The following is a 16707-nucleotide window of genomic DNA, read 5'->3' on the forward strand; positions in this document are numbered from 1 at the left end:
AAATGATAATGTACATTTTGTAAGATTCATTCTTCAAAACTCAGCGATAATGTAAACAATACACAGTACAGTAAAATGTGATACAGGTCAATACACAGTACATATATTTGCAATACACAGTACACCACCGACGCTCATTTATCATCGATTTCTCTGTCATTTGAACATTTACAAAGCTGAAATTTTGCATATGTTTTCTTTGTTTGTAACTAAATAAATCATACGATTCAGAATTTTTATCATAAGACAATAAGTGACGATATCGGGAGAGATGTGTCCCCGACCTGCAATTATCAGGTGATAAAGTTGCCATTTTATCACAAATTTTAGCGTTCCTTCATAAGATTGACTCATTTTACGCTTGTGAGAGCATATACACAGCATCTAGTTATTAAAAGTAATCCTCCTTTCTTCCATAGTAGTATAATACAATAGTAAATATGTGTTTTACTTACCTTGTTGGCGAAAAATAAACACGTTTTCGGAAAATACCTTATCACTAAATGGCAATATCCGGTGTACGCATCCTCACCGTGATGCTGTCGCGAATTATTCCATGAGCGTATAACTTTTTGTCATGGTTAAATAAATCAAAAATGGTTCTGCTAAATATCGTTTCTTAAACACTGTACTGAGTCTGTTAAGTTTTGGTTTAAAGCGTTTTATAATATATATATATATATTCAGATTTTTAAAGCAGCTTTGCGAAATTGTTTTCCTTCAACAATCTAATATATTTACAACATAAACAATGGCAAAGTAAGCTTTAATCTCAATTCATTTTATGATTTATCTAATTTCAGGTTTCTTGAAGAAGTAGCATGAACTAACACACTATGAGGTATTTGAGGAAGAATGTAAGAATTTTGGAGAAAAAAAAAACGAAACTCTGGTCAAAACATTGAAAGGAAATTTGTTGGATGTTTGAAATTGTTCCTGCTACATGAGAATGATGGAATGAAATTGTATGTCTCCCAGTCTATTTCCGCACATCATACAAATGTAAAACTTGTTTTTTACATTTAAAAATGTCATATTCTCTTCCATTTTATCTATTTTTTCCACAACTTCAGATAGTTGAAAATATTTTTATCCGACTTGAAGGACATCTTCATTCTTAGGGGACGCGGCAACTTGTCACTGAAGTTGCTGTTTTAAGTAATATACCAGAAGTTATTACGTAATTATTATGGAAATGACATGATAAAACATAGGTCACCTAGGGAATCAAGACCCTAACATAATTTTCAGGATTTCACCTAATTAGAGTGGACCATAAAAGTTACTGAAGCATATAAGATGGCTTTGATGTGACATACTTTATTATTATACCTCACTTTTGTCTATAATGGTAAACTCCCATTACCCGAAAAGGAGATATTTTGACTATCAGAAACCTTTTCAACCTTTTTGACACGTGACCAAGCGAAAGTGACTGTCAGGTCATGTGACCGCGCTGATATTTTGAATGTCATATAAGGGCAAATAACTGCTTCAGTTTTTAGCAACATGATTGCCTCCCTCGTACACAATATCATATTGTAATGACGTCGCTATTCAATGTGTACACAACTGATTACCGCGCTAAAGATGAAAGTATTGAATTAAATGAATCAAAAACATTTTAAAAACTTTTTTTATGTGTTTAGTTTATTCGGTATAATAAAATAAATACCATATGGCAGCGTGTGTGACATTGATATTGTCAACCCTCGGAACAGAATGTCACCACTCGGCTTTCGCCTCGGGTGACATTCTGCCCTCGGGTTGACAATATCAATGTCACACACGCTGCCATGTGGTATTTATATAATGTCCGTCGGTCATCAATGCCTTAATAAGCCGCACTCGGATTAATATATCACGTGGTGGAACTGTTTTGTGAATCGAAAATAAACATTTCACGTGATATCTAGTATTTAAAATGAATAAGAATATACTTTGGAACTTTAATGGACATTTCCTTTTAAAACGATGAAAATTTAGGTATAAAAATCTGAAGTCGTAAGGTCTGGATCAAATCAAGGACTATAACAACATACTGATATAAATCTCTGTTTTCTTTTTATCTCTTATGTTTACACGATAGATCATTTTCATATCGAAAATATATCGTGCGCAGAAGTCACTTACCGTAAATTAAAGGAATAATTATAAAAAAAACTTGAATTCCGCAAAGAAAATAGAACATCGTCTAACAACAGATAAAGAATGGGAGTGTAGAACACCCCTCCCGCTATCCGCCCCCCTTTCTATCAAATCTGACCGCTGCATTCACAATCCGAACCACTTTGATATTGTCAAATAAAAACTTTAAAATTCAAAGAATTAATAGAAATAAAAAAAAATAAAAAATTTTAAGATGATTATTTTTTAAATACGGAATGAGTTAATCCCCATTTGGGTATAACTGGATAAAAATCAAAGGATGGACTTTGTTAATTGAACATTTCATTTTAAATTATATTACTAGTATCATGTAAGCTTACTGTGGCAGGTGGTAACCTCTTTGAGATCATGATAGGAAATCAGACAAAAGCTTTTTTAGTTCATGGAAAATATCAATATTTTCTTAACCTAAATTTGTCGAAATCAAAATTGCTGAAAAACAGAGCTAGTTTATTGCTGTTCATTATGAATCCAAAATCATCAATGATAATGCAAATTAGTTAAAGTATCTCAGCTGTGGGTTTGCAAAGATCTACATATATTTTCCCTTGTCTAGCGGTGGATATTTACTATAAAACAGACTCATTATTGATCGAACAGATTGAAATACAATATAATTCTAAGGTAATTTTTGCCCTACGTAGAGTGCGCATGCGCGAAAATTTTCTCTCGTTGCCAAGGAAGTAGCTCTCTGTAAAAACATCTACAGGTGTTTGTGCTTAATTTTGAAATACTTTCCCATGATGAGATCTGGATGTTTCAAGCTGATTTTAAGACATTATTTGGAATTATTTTAGGTTTCATCATTTTCATTATTTCAACCATAGGCCAATTTGTGTAATTGCTAATAATTCATAAAATGATTCACCATCACATATGCCGGATCGAGATTTATTCTAACTTTTCAGGATAAATGGCAAATTTGCAATTACTCTTAATTAATTGACATTCATCCCTATCATATGTGCTTAAAATAACTGTGGGTTTTCCCCATTAAACATTACTTTCTAAAAATAGAATGGAAGTTGAACTAGTTACAATATGAACCAGTGAGAAAATCAGCTACAGGGTGTTACTTCAGCCAAAAACTGGCCAAAATGCTCTACAATATATTTTAGCGATAACTTAAGAAACTGTATGATTCCAGGAAATTTAGGTGTCTTCATTTAATTAATCTTTAATAAGTTTTCACACAGTTTATATTGTTACTTTCAAGCAACAAATACTTGTTACTTATTCATAATGTAATGCCGTAAATAAGATGGAATATTATAGGTATTATGGCACTACTTGTTATGTCCAAATAATAAAACACAGTTCCAGATTTTCTTCTTTATTATTCGTCCGTTTTAAAACCACACAGTTTAAAGAATAACAAGTTCGTCAAAGGTTATCCTGACGTTAACAACTAAAGTACATATATCTAAAAGAGTATCAAATTATTTTCTAGTGGAGAACCACAATGTTATCACTTGGAAATCCAAATCTATCTTTTTTTGAAATCTGCTGCCTTGAAAATATATTTGCTCTCAACATACAATAACTGACCAATGAAAATGACCCTCATTGTGAATGTAATTAACACTATAAACCAATCAAATTCAAGAATGCGTATATGGTAATAAAATTACAAGTATTTAAAATATTAACAAGTTTTGACAGAAATCAACACCTTATCAGTCAGGAAGTTTTAATATTTAAATTATCCAGACGATCACAATGACCTTATCATAAATACATTTAGAATGAAATATGTAAAAAGAAGCCTTTTAGCACATTCTCAACTATTAAAGATTAAAGTGCATAAATGTGTCAAAGTTGAGACAACAATAGAGTTTTGACATCCGTCATGAAAACATTAAGAATTTTCATTATTTAAAATTTTAGCAACATAAACTTATTGAATAATTAATCCTTATTGTACTTTCTATATTTAAAAATATATAGTTTTGTGATAACTGATTTTTAACGATGTTTCACTGCACAACAATAAACCTGAACCCAGGTATAATAAAACAGTTATTGACTCTTAATTGAATATGGCTTAAGAGTCAATAATTGTATAATAGTTTATTACATTATCTTGAGGGAACTTGCTTTAAGCTTCGATATGCACAGTTTTCGCCAAACTATTACAACATTAGATATTAATTGTAAATGTACAAATTACCAGTAAATGTATTTAACTCCTAATTTTTATATTTAACTGGGCATTATGTAAATATAACTGTTCGTTGAGCAGCATCCACAATGAAACATCATGTTATATGCAACAGCAATGTGTTGAAAAACTGCTGCCAGTGTAAAAATTCAACGTGTTAAATTGTTAGTTATACATTAATTTAAAGCATGTACCATTTTACCATTTTTAACATGACACACAATACTTTTTTACCGCACACACACACACACACACACACACACACACACACACACACACACATTTTTATTTCTTGTCTTTATAGATATTCTGTGGGAATTGTTCACCTTTTTAAAAACAAGTTTTGGATATAATCTTACTTAAAAGAAATTGATCGAGTGTCTACATGTGGGTATTTTTTTTATTTCATTTAGCTTTTAAACATATCTTTTTTCATCGGGTCACCAAACTCATTATCTTATAGGGCATTTTTTCACCCACTGTGTAAACATTTCTGAATTAATTTTTTTAACCACATTTAAGGCCCGTTTATTTCATGAATACATCATATATACATTTATACAACATTATAATTTTAAATGCATTACAGCTTCTAGTAATTACATGACTAAATGCATATATGAAAAGGTTTCATAAGTGTATACAATTTCAACTTAAATTAAGATGAGACATGGATTAAAATGAAAAAATAAAAAGGATGAATGGAACATATCTTGTCACATTAGACAGTACCATGGCAAAAGCGTTTGTACAGTTGTTTTAATTACGTATGACAAATATAACATTGCTATAGAATGAGGACTAAGTGGGAGACAATCAAAATCCCCTTGATCAAAATCCCCTACACTGAAAAATGACAGGGTGTAACAAAATCCCCTTCATACTTTTGCAGGGGGTATCATAATCCCCTCTGTGATTTTTACTTATTTCATCAAGTTCAAATACAACTATATACAACTTAAAAGTCTATTGCATAAAGCACGTAAATACAATGCCTTTAGCAAACATAATATAATTTTGAGCACTGATATCTATATATCTATAATGTTAATCACAGAGGGGATTATGATACCCCCTGCAAATGTGTGAAGGGGATTTTGTAACACCCAGTCATTTTTCAGTGGAGGGGATTTTGATCAAGGGGATTTTGATATACACTCGGACTAAGTAAATATACTTTCAGACATGTTTTTCATTTACTTAAGTGTGCTTTGTGACAATTTCAGTAACAGTATATTCCAATAATTATGGCATATGTAATGTCTAGAATGGCATTGTATGTTTTATTTATTTCTTTTGATATCTCCATGCTATTCTATTTGATTGAATTTCTAATGGATATTTAACATTAATTTGAAAATAAATAGTTCTGCCAACAGAAATTCAGCTGAAAATCAAGAAGAAAAAAAAAGAAGAGTTTCATCCGTCAGTACTGTTTTGTTTGTTTAACTTACCAGGTCAAAATATTTTTCACTTGTATACACTATATCTTAATTTTCATGATCTTCCACCTTGTACACATACAGTATGTTTTGCCACAATCGCACTGATACAGCAAAACAAACAGACTCCAAATTTACCCAGAAATTCCCTTTAAGGAGGTTGGTACCTTATTACCAGGGTAAATTCGAATTAGTTGAACCGCGGCATTTTTTTTTTAATTTCGTGTAATTTAATGCTTTTACTGCTATAATCTCAATTCCGTTTATCTCTGTCCCTTCAAGTACAATTTTTATCCAAGTTTGAGGTAAATGACCCTCCAAAGGTATTTTATATTGAAAGAAGGAAAAAACGGATTATTTTAACACTGTTCAGTGTATATCAGTTTCATTGTTATTTGCGGAAGTCTGCATAATTAATAATTTTACTATTTTACTAGTATGCGCGTTAACTTTCAAATATAAGCTTAAAATGTATATGTCGCGGGGCTCGTGTTTCCATGGTAACGCATTTTCTCTCATTTTTAAACAAATATGTATGAAAACGGGGTTTTCGACGACTTCACAGCAGTGTTGGCAAAAAGCCGGTCAGTATGAGTATTGACCGGGCCGGCGGTCAATACTGGTTAAAACCGGTCAATACTGGTCAATACTGGTCGATTCAATACTTTGGTCACTCTAGAGTGGTCAATACTGGTTTATTCAACAATTTTAAATAAATAGACATTCACAGATTAGAACAAGCTGTAACAGTAATGTAAAAATTATAAAGCAGCCTGAATAATATTAAATTTTGATTCTTTAAAAGTACAGTGGATTAGTGGTCAATACTGGTCGATTCAGTTTTGGTCCTTGTCAATGTGTCCTGGTCAGGCTCAGTTCTAGACAATATACTGAGACTGGTCAGTGGTCAATACTAGTTTATTAAATGCTTTTATAACCTTAAAGTATAGCCTTTATTTTGAATTAATTAAAAAAAATATTACTATAAATTACACTCATTGAAATGGCAGTACTGGTCAATTCAAATTTTTTGCCCTACACAGTATCCCTGATCAACACATAATTATATTGGTCAATACTGGTCATTTGAATATTTTGATTGCATAACTAACTTTTTTTAGATAAAGTTACCATGTTCAAGCACCTCATTAATACAGTTGGATTATTGATCATGACAGCCAATTAGTGACTGGATAGACAGGCCTGAAACATATGATCTGTTGTATATTGAAGGACATGGTGTCAATTAGGCAATGTGACACTTGCTATCAAAACACAATTAAACCACTTCAATGAAAGGGTTTAGTTATAGGCAGCAATTTTTCATTGAATTAAATACCAGTAAAAATAATTAGATTTATCACTTGTGAATCAAACACTTAACTGCTACAGTTTATGAAATACTTTCTACAAATAAGTTCAGTTAAATAAGCAGTCTAATGACCAGTATCAACCAGTGCTGAAAAATTGACCACTTCTGACTAATTTGGGAGTATTAATTTGGTTGCTTGAATTAAATATAATGCATGCAAATACCTTCATCAAGCCCCAGATTCTCTTAACAGTCATTATTTAAATTGTTCATAAAGTCTGCATAATATCTTAACAGTCAGCATTGACTAATTGACCAATCGACCAGTATTGACCGGTATTGACCACTTCAGGGAGTATTGACCGGGGCGGTTTTAACCGGTTAAAACCGCTGGTTAAAACCGGGGTTTTAACCGCCCAACATTGCTTCACAGCCATTCTGATAATGACCAACATGGAAATTGGGTAACATTATTTGCAAAATACCAAGCACTTTACATGGTACCCTATTTTCTTAAAGTTTAAAGTAACCATAGCAACAGAGATGTTTAAAATAGTTTTTATCTTGCTTTTTATCGTAATTTCCTATAAAAAATGTAAATGAAATTATCTTTCTTGTTAATGTAGCTTTAAAACATCTTATTTCTAACGTAAGTAATATTTTCATGTTATTTGCATGTATTTAAACAAATTTCACAGCTTAGAATACTTTCAGCAGTATCCCTCGTCTGACATTTTTTTATGGAAAAATCGTTCTGTATGCTATTATTAGTCTCATGGATATTGTTGAAATGCAAATAAAAAGCTGAAGCTGTGTTCTTTAAATATAGCAGTGTCAACGCTTTTGAATTTTACATTTAGATATATAGGTCACGGACTTCGTTTCCATGGTAAAATCAATTTAATTCAAGAAACCACAATTTCTGAAATTTGAACAATTTTAATCTTAGTTTTAGTACATTAGTAACAAATTATCAACGGAAACTGAAAAATAGGTATTACAAATCAAACTGCCCGATTTTTATTTGAAAATGGCCACAATAAGTAACCTTTCATCCAACTATGTTCCCAATGACATCAGTTACCATCATCCATTTTCTTACATTCAGGATAACATTTCAGTATAACTACATAAAAGAAGCAAAATATTGATCATTATTCAGAGCGAAAGACACATAACATATCAGCAAATAATGGCTGTTTAAAAATAGTTCAAACAAAGAAAATGCACAGAATTACGTACTTTAAAAATAAAAGCTATTAATTCTGCGCTGTAACTGACACGTAACGTCATCACGTCAATGACGTCATTTTAAGTCACACTGTTTTGAAGCGTTTTTGCGGCAATTTATTCATTATTTCTGCATTATTAAACCATGAACCATCAGATCGGAGACAGGTTCATGAATATTTTTTTCAGAAGAATGGACACGCAAACATTTAGTTTGTCGTAAACGTCGTCGTAAATCGTCACGTTAGCTTACGGTTGGGCATGCGCATATACAAATATGAAAGTAACCTACCTCCTTAGGTAGCAGTTAGTAGTTTCCAGCCACAGATTCGAATTGGCCAGGTCAAAATCTGTCATTAGAGATAAAACCTTGAAGTGAAGGCTGTTTTGATGTTTGAAATATTTGTTGATGTGAGTTTTTGATTAACAAGTTTAAGAATGGTATGTTGCAGAAATTCTGGCAGATGCGAATGTAAGCTTGATGGCATTATTTTCGTATAACTGCTTGAAATGCGTATATACCACATATCAGCATTCAGCTTCTCGTGAACTGTCAAATAACATATAGGCCTCACACAATTGAAAATAGTGAAAAAAGTAATCGGTTGACAGGTATTTTTGTCCAGCTCTGCAAGTAATACTTGAAACTGAGTACTGAATGCATGTGACCTGATGATTTGACTCTATCATTTCCCCTTACATTTTCAGGCCACTTGGAAAAATTGCTAATTTGGGCTGAAATGTCATGTATTTTCGCGGGCTGAAATTATCTTTCAGGTGGCTTGTGGATTTAAAAATCTATGCTTTGTATGAAGTTTACTATGTATTTTATTTCTTCTTCAAGTAAGATGTAAACAGGTATCTTTTTATTTTCAGGTCTGCATCTCGTAAGATATCAGAAGCCGTCTGACTTGGCCACATCGCTCGGAAGTCCGAACTACTAGAAAAAACCGGCATCTGCTACCTTAACGTAGCGTGCTCCAACTATAAAATGGTGGATTACAGCAGTTACAAACACAAGTATAAAGATATGAATAGTTTACACTGTATAACTAAAAGGACTATTTTTCCAGAATGTCGCTGGCAGTGGCTGGCCCCTTTAAGGGGCTAAGAGAGCTAAAAAGAGACACATACAATATCTAATGAACAACTTGATGCATCTTCATCAAACTTGACATGTAGCATCATGATAAAGTCTGCTCTCAAATTTGTTAAAATTGGGGTGCTTGACTCCTTTTTAAAGGGCCGAAGAGCAAACTGCTCGATTGATCTTCATCGAACTTTGTATGTAGCATCATTACAAGGTCCGCTCCCAAATTTGTTCAAGTGGGGACTTGACCCCTTTAGAGGCCGCCAGAGCTAAAATGAATAAAAACTTTAAACGATGAACTGCTTGATGGACTGGTTTTGTAGTATCATTGTAAGGTTCGTTGCAAGTTTGCTGGTATAAAGATGCTTGAATCTTCTTAGGTGCCACTAGAGCTTAAAATAGAAAATGTTTCAGATTACTTCTTTTCATGAACTGCCTGCTGGATCTTCAAAGAACTAAGTATATAACATCATTGTTAGGGCTCTGAAGTGGCCGCTAAAGCTGAAAATAGATAAACCTTTAAATGAATTCTTATGAAATGCTTGACTGGATTTACATCAAAATTGGTCAGTAGTATTATTATAAGTTCCTCTTTTAAATTTATCGAAATGGGGGTGGGGGGATTGGCCCCCTTTAGGGGCTACTAGAGGTAGAAATAGAATAACCTTCTCATGAGCGTCTTGATGGGATCTGTATCAAACGTGATCTGTAGCATCATTGTAAGGCTGTCTCTCAAATTTGTTCAAATGAGGCGCTTGGTCCAGTTAGGGGCTTTTGAAGTGAAAATAAAAACAACTTTAACCGACATTTTCTCATGACCGTTTAATAGATCTTCATCAAACGTGGTCTGTAGCATCATTAAAACGTCCTCTTGATTTTTTTCAAAGGGAGCTCTTGGTGCTAAAATGAAAAAAAAAAAAACTAAGAAAAACACAACATTAAATAATATTTAAATAACTTCTGCTCATGAATAGCTAGGTGGATCTTCATTAAACTTGGTTTGTTGCATCACTAAAAGGTCCATTCCATTTTTTTTATTAATGGGAGCGCTTGGTCCCTCTTAAGGGCCTCTAGAGCTTAAAATTGTGAAGAAATTTCTTCTCATGGACCAGTTGATGGATCTGCATCAAACTTGGTGTGTAGCATCATTGTAACGTCCTTTTTTAAAATTTGTTCAAATGTGAGTGCTTGATTCACTTTAGGGGCCACTAGAGCTATAAAAAGAAATACTTTTATATGACTTTTCATGAACCCATTGACAGATCTTCATCAAGCTTATTCTAGCACCATTATAAGGTCTTCTTCCAATTTTGCCCAAAGGGAGGCGTTTGGCCTGTGGATGCGGCACTAGAGTTTAAACAGAAAAACCTTTAAATAACTTCTTCTCATGACCTTGATGGATCTTCATCAAACTTGATCTGTAACATTCTTATAAGGTCTTCTGTTTAATTTCACAAAGGGAGGCATTTTGTGTTTAATATTCTTCTATTTTTTTAAAAAAAAAAGAAAAACATGAAATATGTTTAGAATCTACAGTGACATTATGCTTATGTCTTTATTAATTATCGTCCTTTTCGCACAGTGTGCCCGACCCTAGCATTCGCAACAGCTTGGCTGAGACCTGTCAAAGACGGATTTCAAGTTGTCTTGCAGGCTCGATTCTCGAGATTCTGGCCTTCAGTAGACATATGTATATTTTGAAGGGGGCTCATATTTTACTACATATTTTTCATTTTGAACTCATTTAGGATGAAAACAAATATATTTTTGTCCCAGGTCCGATACTGGTGCCTGTGTGCATGCTACCGACAAACATGTACATGTATTTGATAATACTACGATAAGCCTTCCAGGTGAGTTGGAGGTCACAAATCCCACCAATTATCCAGGTGCGTACTTATCAGTTGATCTTATTTGCTCTGATATTTTTGTCTGAAGTAGCTTAAAATACAGGATTTTTTTTCTTTCAAACCTTTTGTTTCTTAAATTGGAAGTATCCGCGAACACCCATTTCAACATTCAAACATTTTTCTTGGGCGGATCCCGAACCACCATTTTAACATATGCCACACCCATGGCACCGTTCCATACTGCCAGATCTTGGCCTAGACACATACTAGATTTAACTTTATATATATTTTTTTTTCAAATTTAATGTCGAAACTGCTGTATCTCCCCAACACCCCTCCAGCTCGTTCTTTTTCAGTTCTGGCACTGTCTGCAACATTTAGACACCAGTGTTCATGGTACATCATTCATACTATCAGTAATCAAAGCTTTGAGATGTCTGGTGGTTGCGGGTTTTGCTAGAGTTATTTTCATTTTAAATGCCAATCTATAAATATACATGTATAAGAAACAAATACTAATGTGCCTCATATCTAAGATAAACTCTGCCTGACCTTATATGAACAGCTGCAAGTCAGTGATGTAACTGCCATGGACTGGAATACCTAATCATTGACAGATCTTATATAATCTAAATGGCCAGTGTGAATGGATAGAGGATGAATAAGAACTACTTGATCATTGATAATTCATCCGCATTGTTCATGAATGGGACTACTTTGTGTAGCACATGAACAAATTCCTTTGGATGTGATTTGGAATCAAATAAAGATGCCACATGATTGTCAGAAATACACTTAACTTTGGTAGCGGGATAAACCCGCAACCAATAAAAATTATATCGAGAAAAATTGACTCTAGATTTAAAATTTTAAAAATACTGCAATGCCATTGGACAAAAAATAATTTCAAACACTAATTCCACGTATCGGTAATTATGCTGATTCTTCTCGGGATGGCTTTTTTATAACCTGATTAGTTACCACCCATGATTCCTCTACGGACTGCGACTAGAAAAAAAGTTAAAGTCACACTGTTCTGAACACCCTAACCCGACCAGAACATGATATTTAATTCAGACAGAAATTACGTCACTACGATACTTGCCCTGGGTTTCCTCGGTGCAACAAATCGTAAATAAATCGGGTAAATTTTGCATATTTTAGAAATGAGGTTTTATTTTAGTATCTTTTAGTTAAAATGAAATTGTCCTACGTCATTAATGGACCAAATTGGATGCACATAGTAATCACACAACCCGTCTGTGTGTTAACTGCTTAGTCTATCCAACCGAAACACTCAGTTATAATTTTTGACAATTTCAACGGATTCCAAGAAATCTCACAAACCTAAGCATGGTGATACAGGACTGTGCTCCAAGGTCAATATCATAGGTGAGGACCCTAACGCTAAAGAATAACCCTATACACAGGCAATAGCACTCTGTTTCAAAGCTTTACTAGTGAATATTTAGTTTTTTTAGATCTAAATGTCATCGAATTACACAAGATTGAAAACATTATGTTAAAAATATATATTTATTTGATGAAATATGATATAGAGATATATCAATTATTTTGAAACATCTAATGAAATCTAGGACCAGTTTAAGCGGAATAGTAGTATACATCAAAATAGCATAGACTCACCAGAAAATATAACAACGCTGAGTTCTTTTTAAACATGTGCACTACTGTAATATACGTTAAAATGAATCCTTTGCAGAACATTTATATAGAATCCTACTGGTTCTGGAAGATAATAAAACTTATTGAAAACAATCATGAAATATGAATAATTAATGTATATCTATAGTTTGAGGGAACCATGTATTAAACATGTGACTGACAGTTACACTTTAATTTAACATTTTTGATAGATCTTCAGATAAATTGGCTCGATTACATGAATTGTTTGTTGCTTTATAAACTGCTCTTTATATAAACTTAAAAATAAATTACAAAAAGAGCTCATGAATGTCTTTTCTTTATCAAAAGTCAAATCTATAGGAAGAGGCTTGTAACATTTACTGGGAGATGATACAATGTTTGTGGAACTCTATGAACTCCATGCTCTCAATGGATCAGATAATAACAACACCGAGTACAAGCACGAGGAGACATCTTCGGACGACAGCACATAAAGACTGTTGTTATGACAGTTTATCAAAATTTTTAAGAAAATCATTTAGAAGCACATAATGCAATACCATAACCTTTTTGTGATCAAATTGCAGAACATTATTAAGACTGTCCTACGGCTACAGATGTATGTAGTCTTAGTTAGACCTAGCTTGTTTAACATCTACAAGCGTATTTTACTAAAGAAATGAAAATGTTCCTGTATAAGACGCATTAATACTGGTAATAAATAAACTTCAATAAATAACACTTCAACCGCACGCCCAAACTTTTACTACTCTGGCAGTTAATGTTGTAGGAGGAGTCTATCAACCAGGCTGTCTGTCAGCTAAAAATAGCTAATTTTCAATTATTTACGAGCAAAATGTAAACAAAAGGCATATGAAAAAGAAAACTTGATGAACTTTCATATTTTGAGGGTTACAAATTAACATTATTCATATTTTGTGCATCCGTATTAGAATCAAACTTATGAAAAGTTAAAAGTTGAGAGTGGCATTCCTGACATTTAAATTGAACAGCAGCCTGGAAAACCTGGGATGGGCTCGTGGGATGGGCTGGGATGATGGGCTCAAGGTCATTGGATCATGGCCCAAAGTCAAAGAAATACACATTGATGAACATCCCACCAGCCAATCCCACGATTGACAGGTGACCGGAATTATCTGCGCTTATCAGTTGTGTATTGTTTAAACCTTCATATAGTTGTAGGTTTAACATGTTATGTTTATTAATTGCGCTACATTTCTCTTAGGGAAAGCCTGGCTAGTTTTAGATTAGCATTCGCATGTAGTCTTCGATTATCGAACACATCAAGTAGCATGCACTAAATAAGTCTTCGATTATTGGACACGCATTTAGAAGTCTGTACCAAATATGTCATGCTTCGATTATTGAACGCATACATGTATACAGTAACGTATCAAATATGTCATATAAATATAGTTAAAAATGTCTTTGCGATAACCAAATACATTTTGTTTTTATCATCGAACAAACGTAACATGAAAATAATTATTTGTATGCGATAATCGAACAGAAATATAAACAACTAAACGCATATGTGTCCGATTATTGAACATAATATAAAAACCGAACATAGAAACAAATAAAGATCTACTGCCATACAGTGTAGTCCAAATGATAGGACGTTTCGGGACAGCGTGATAACTTTTGACTGTCGCTGTCTCAGACATCCCGATAAGCCAAACGAGTAAGGCTTACTCCTGTGGTGATAATTAGATCACCGCACAGGAGCCGATTACAATATTACAATGTTGCCTGGCTGTTCATCTTAACAGACAACAATTTAAGGATAGACAGTACAAACATAAAAACCACTACTTACAACCGATATTCTCGAGGCTGGAGTAGATCGATGGCGAGGAACAACAATACACAACTTGACAATACGGCTGCAGGAACTCGAACGACTCTGGTTGGCCTGAATTGTCGCGTGGCCCCTTGAGTGACGTCACATCTGCCGGTCTGCCACCCCCATGAGCGTTGGTAACAGGCCGCTATTCCGGCACTACACTCCGGAACTTGGTTTACGTCTGGTTTTACCAAGATTCATGCACGCGCTGTGGGTACAAACAAACCATTCTATAAATAGATTGCGCTATGTAGCATTGAAATATGTCAAAATATTAAACCCACACACGAACACAAATTCAAACTTATTTTTATAAAACTAATACATAATGACGTTGACATATATCTGTCTTTAGTAAATAGTATCAATTTGGCTTGTCAATTCAAAGAAATATTTGATGTATTAAATTAAAGGTTAAACTTAGATAATTTATATAACAAATTGGCGATACTTGTACCTACACTGATTGGGGAAAACCCAATTCCGGACTACTCAGTACACGTGAGAGGAAAACTGTTACACGAGACTCGGTTGTGGAGGATATCATGTTACAGATTTAGGATGCTGCTGTTACAGTATTCCTGGATAACGTTACAGCATTCGGAGGATAATAGTCGCTGGCGGTGTTTTGTTTGCCCCAAAGAAATGGTAAATATTTATCCTTTTTTTCGCAAAAATAAAAAATGTATTTCTAGATCAATGGTATGTATGTCATTTGAGACATGGCTTAACATGCGAAACACAGTTTATTGATGTCATGTACGAACTTTCTTTAGAAAAGTCAATTAATTTCTTAAGTTCTCCATTACCGATTCCGAGAGGATATTTTCTTTTAAGCATATTAGTAAATGAAATCGTTGTTAAAGACACGCATTGCCAAGCTCTTCTGAAGCTAGGTCATATTGATTGCTTGGTAGCCTAAACAGGTACTATTAATAAAGGATCAGCCGATTAAAGTGCAAATGACGATTCAATGCGAACTGGTGATTATGGTATCATATACATTGGATATAGAACACTAGCTTTCCATTGAAAATGTTTATATCATTTTAGTATATATAGATATTGCTTTAGAATTTCGAAATTCGAAAAAAATTCACTTGGTATAATATATTTGTAACATCTTACAAAAAAACCGCATAATTTATGATGTTTAAATTTGATTTACTATTCTGGTATTGTATATTGTCTAAACGTATTCCAAAAAGTATCATCCTAAATCTGTAACACATTCAGAAGTAGCACGTCACAACTGTAACAGACCCTGCTAAACTGTAATGTTTTATAAAACCACGAAACATTAGACTCACAGTAATTTTTCTACCTCGTATTATAAGGGCATGCCTGAAGGGTTTTTTATCGATGCAAATGAGCATAAAATACGGTTGAAATATCTTTTAACCAGTTTCTTTTTGATAATTTTCTATCAAAATTTCGAATTTTGTCTTGATAGACATCAATATACTGTGTTTCGCATGTTAAGCCATGTTTCAAATGACGTACATACCATTGATCTAGAAATACAATTTTTATTTTTGCAAAAAAGAGATAAATCTTTACCATTTCTTTGGCAAACAAAACACCGCCAGCGATTATTATCCTCCGAATGCTGTAACGTTATCCAGGAAAACTGTAATAATAGCATCCTAAATCTGTAACATGATATCCTCCACAACCGAGTCTCGTGTAACTGTTCCTGCCACCTGAGTAGAAGATTTAAATAACTACAAAGGAAAACCCTCATTTGGACTATAAATAGAACAAGTCGACGATCGGTTTTATGCGAACTGTTTTTGTTTTGATCATAAGCTGGGATACTTGCAGTCTTTGATATAGTTCCTAGATTGTAAAACCAGGCAAGCATTTCCTTTTAAAAGGAAACTTTATTTCTATTAATTATCTCATACATCTCGTGTTTCGCATTATTCGCTATTTATAG

The 16707-nt window shown here is 33.4% G+C and overlaps 1 long non-coding RNA gene across 1 annotated transcript; it reads right to left on the bottom strand.

Annotated features, from left to right (window-relative positions):
• Positions 1–12699: 12699 nt before the first annotated feature.
• LOC128556408 (uncharacterized) lies at positions 12700–16398 on the bottom strand. The gene is made up of 3 exons (XR_008370630.1): positions 15226–16398; positions 14742–14976; positions 12700–13003 (listed from the first exon to the last, which is right to left on the bottom strand). It is a non-coding gene; the product is annotated as an uncharacterized LOC128556408 (long non-coding RNA).
• Positions 16399–16707: the final 309 nt, after the last annotated feature.

This window comes from Mercenaria mercenaria, chromosome 4 (assembly GCF_021730395.1).
Source record: "Mercenaria mercenaria strain notata chromosome 4, MADL_Memer_1, whole genome shotgun sequence".
Taxonomy (NCBI): Eukaryota; Metazoa; Mollusca; class Bivalvia; order Venerida; family Veneridae; genus Mercenaria; species Mercenaria mercenaria.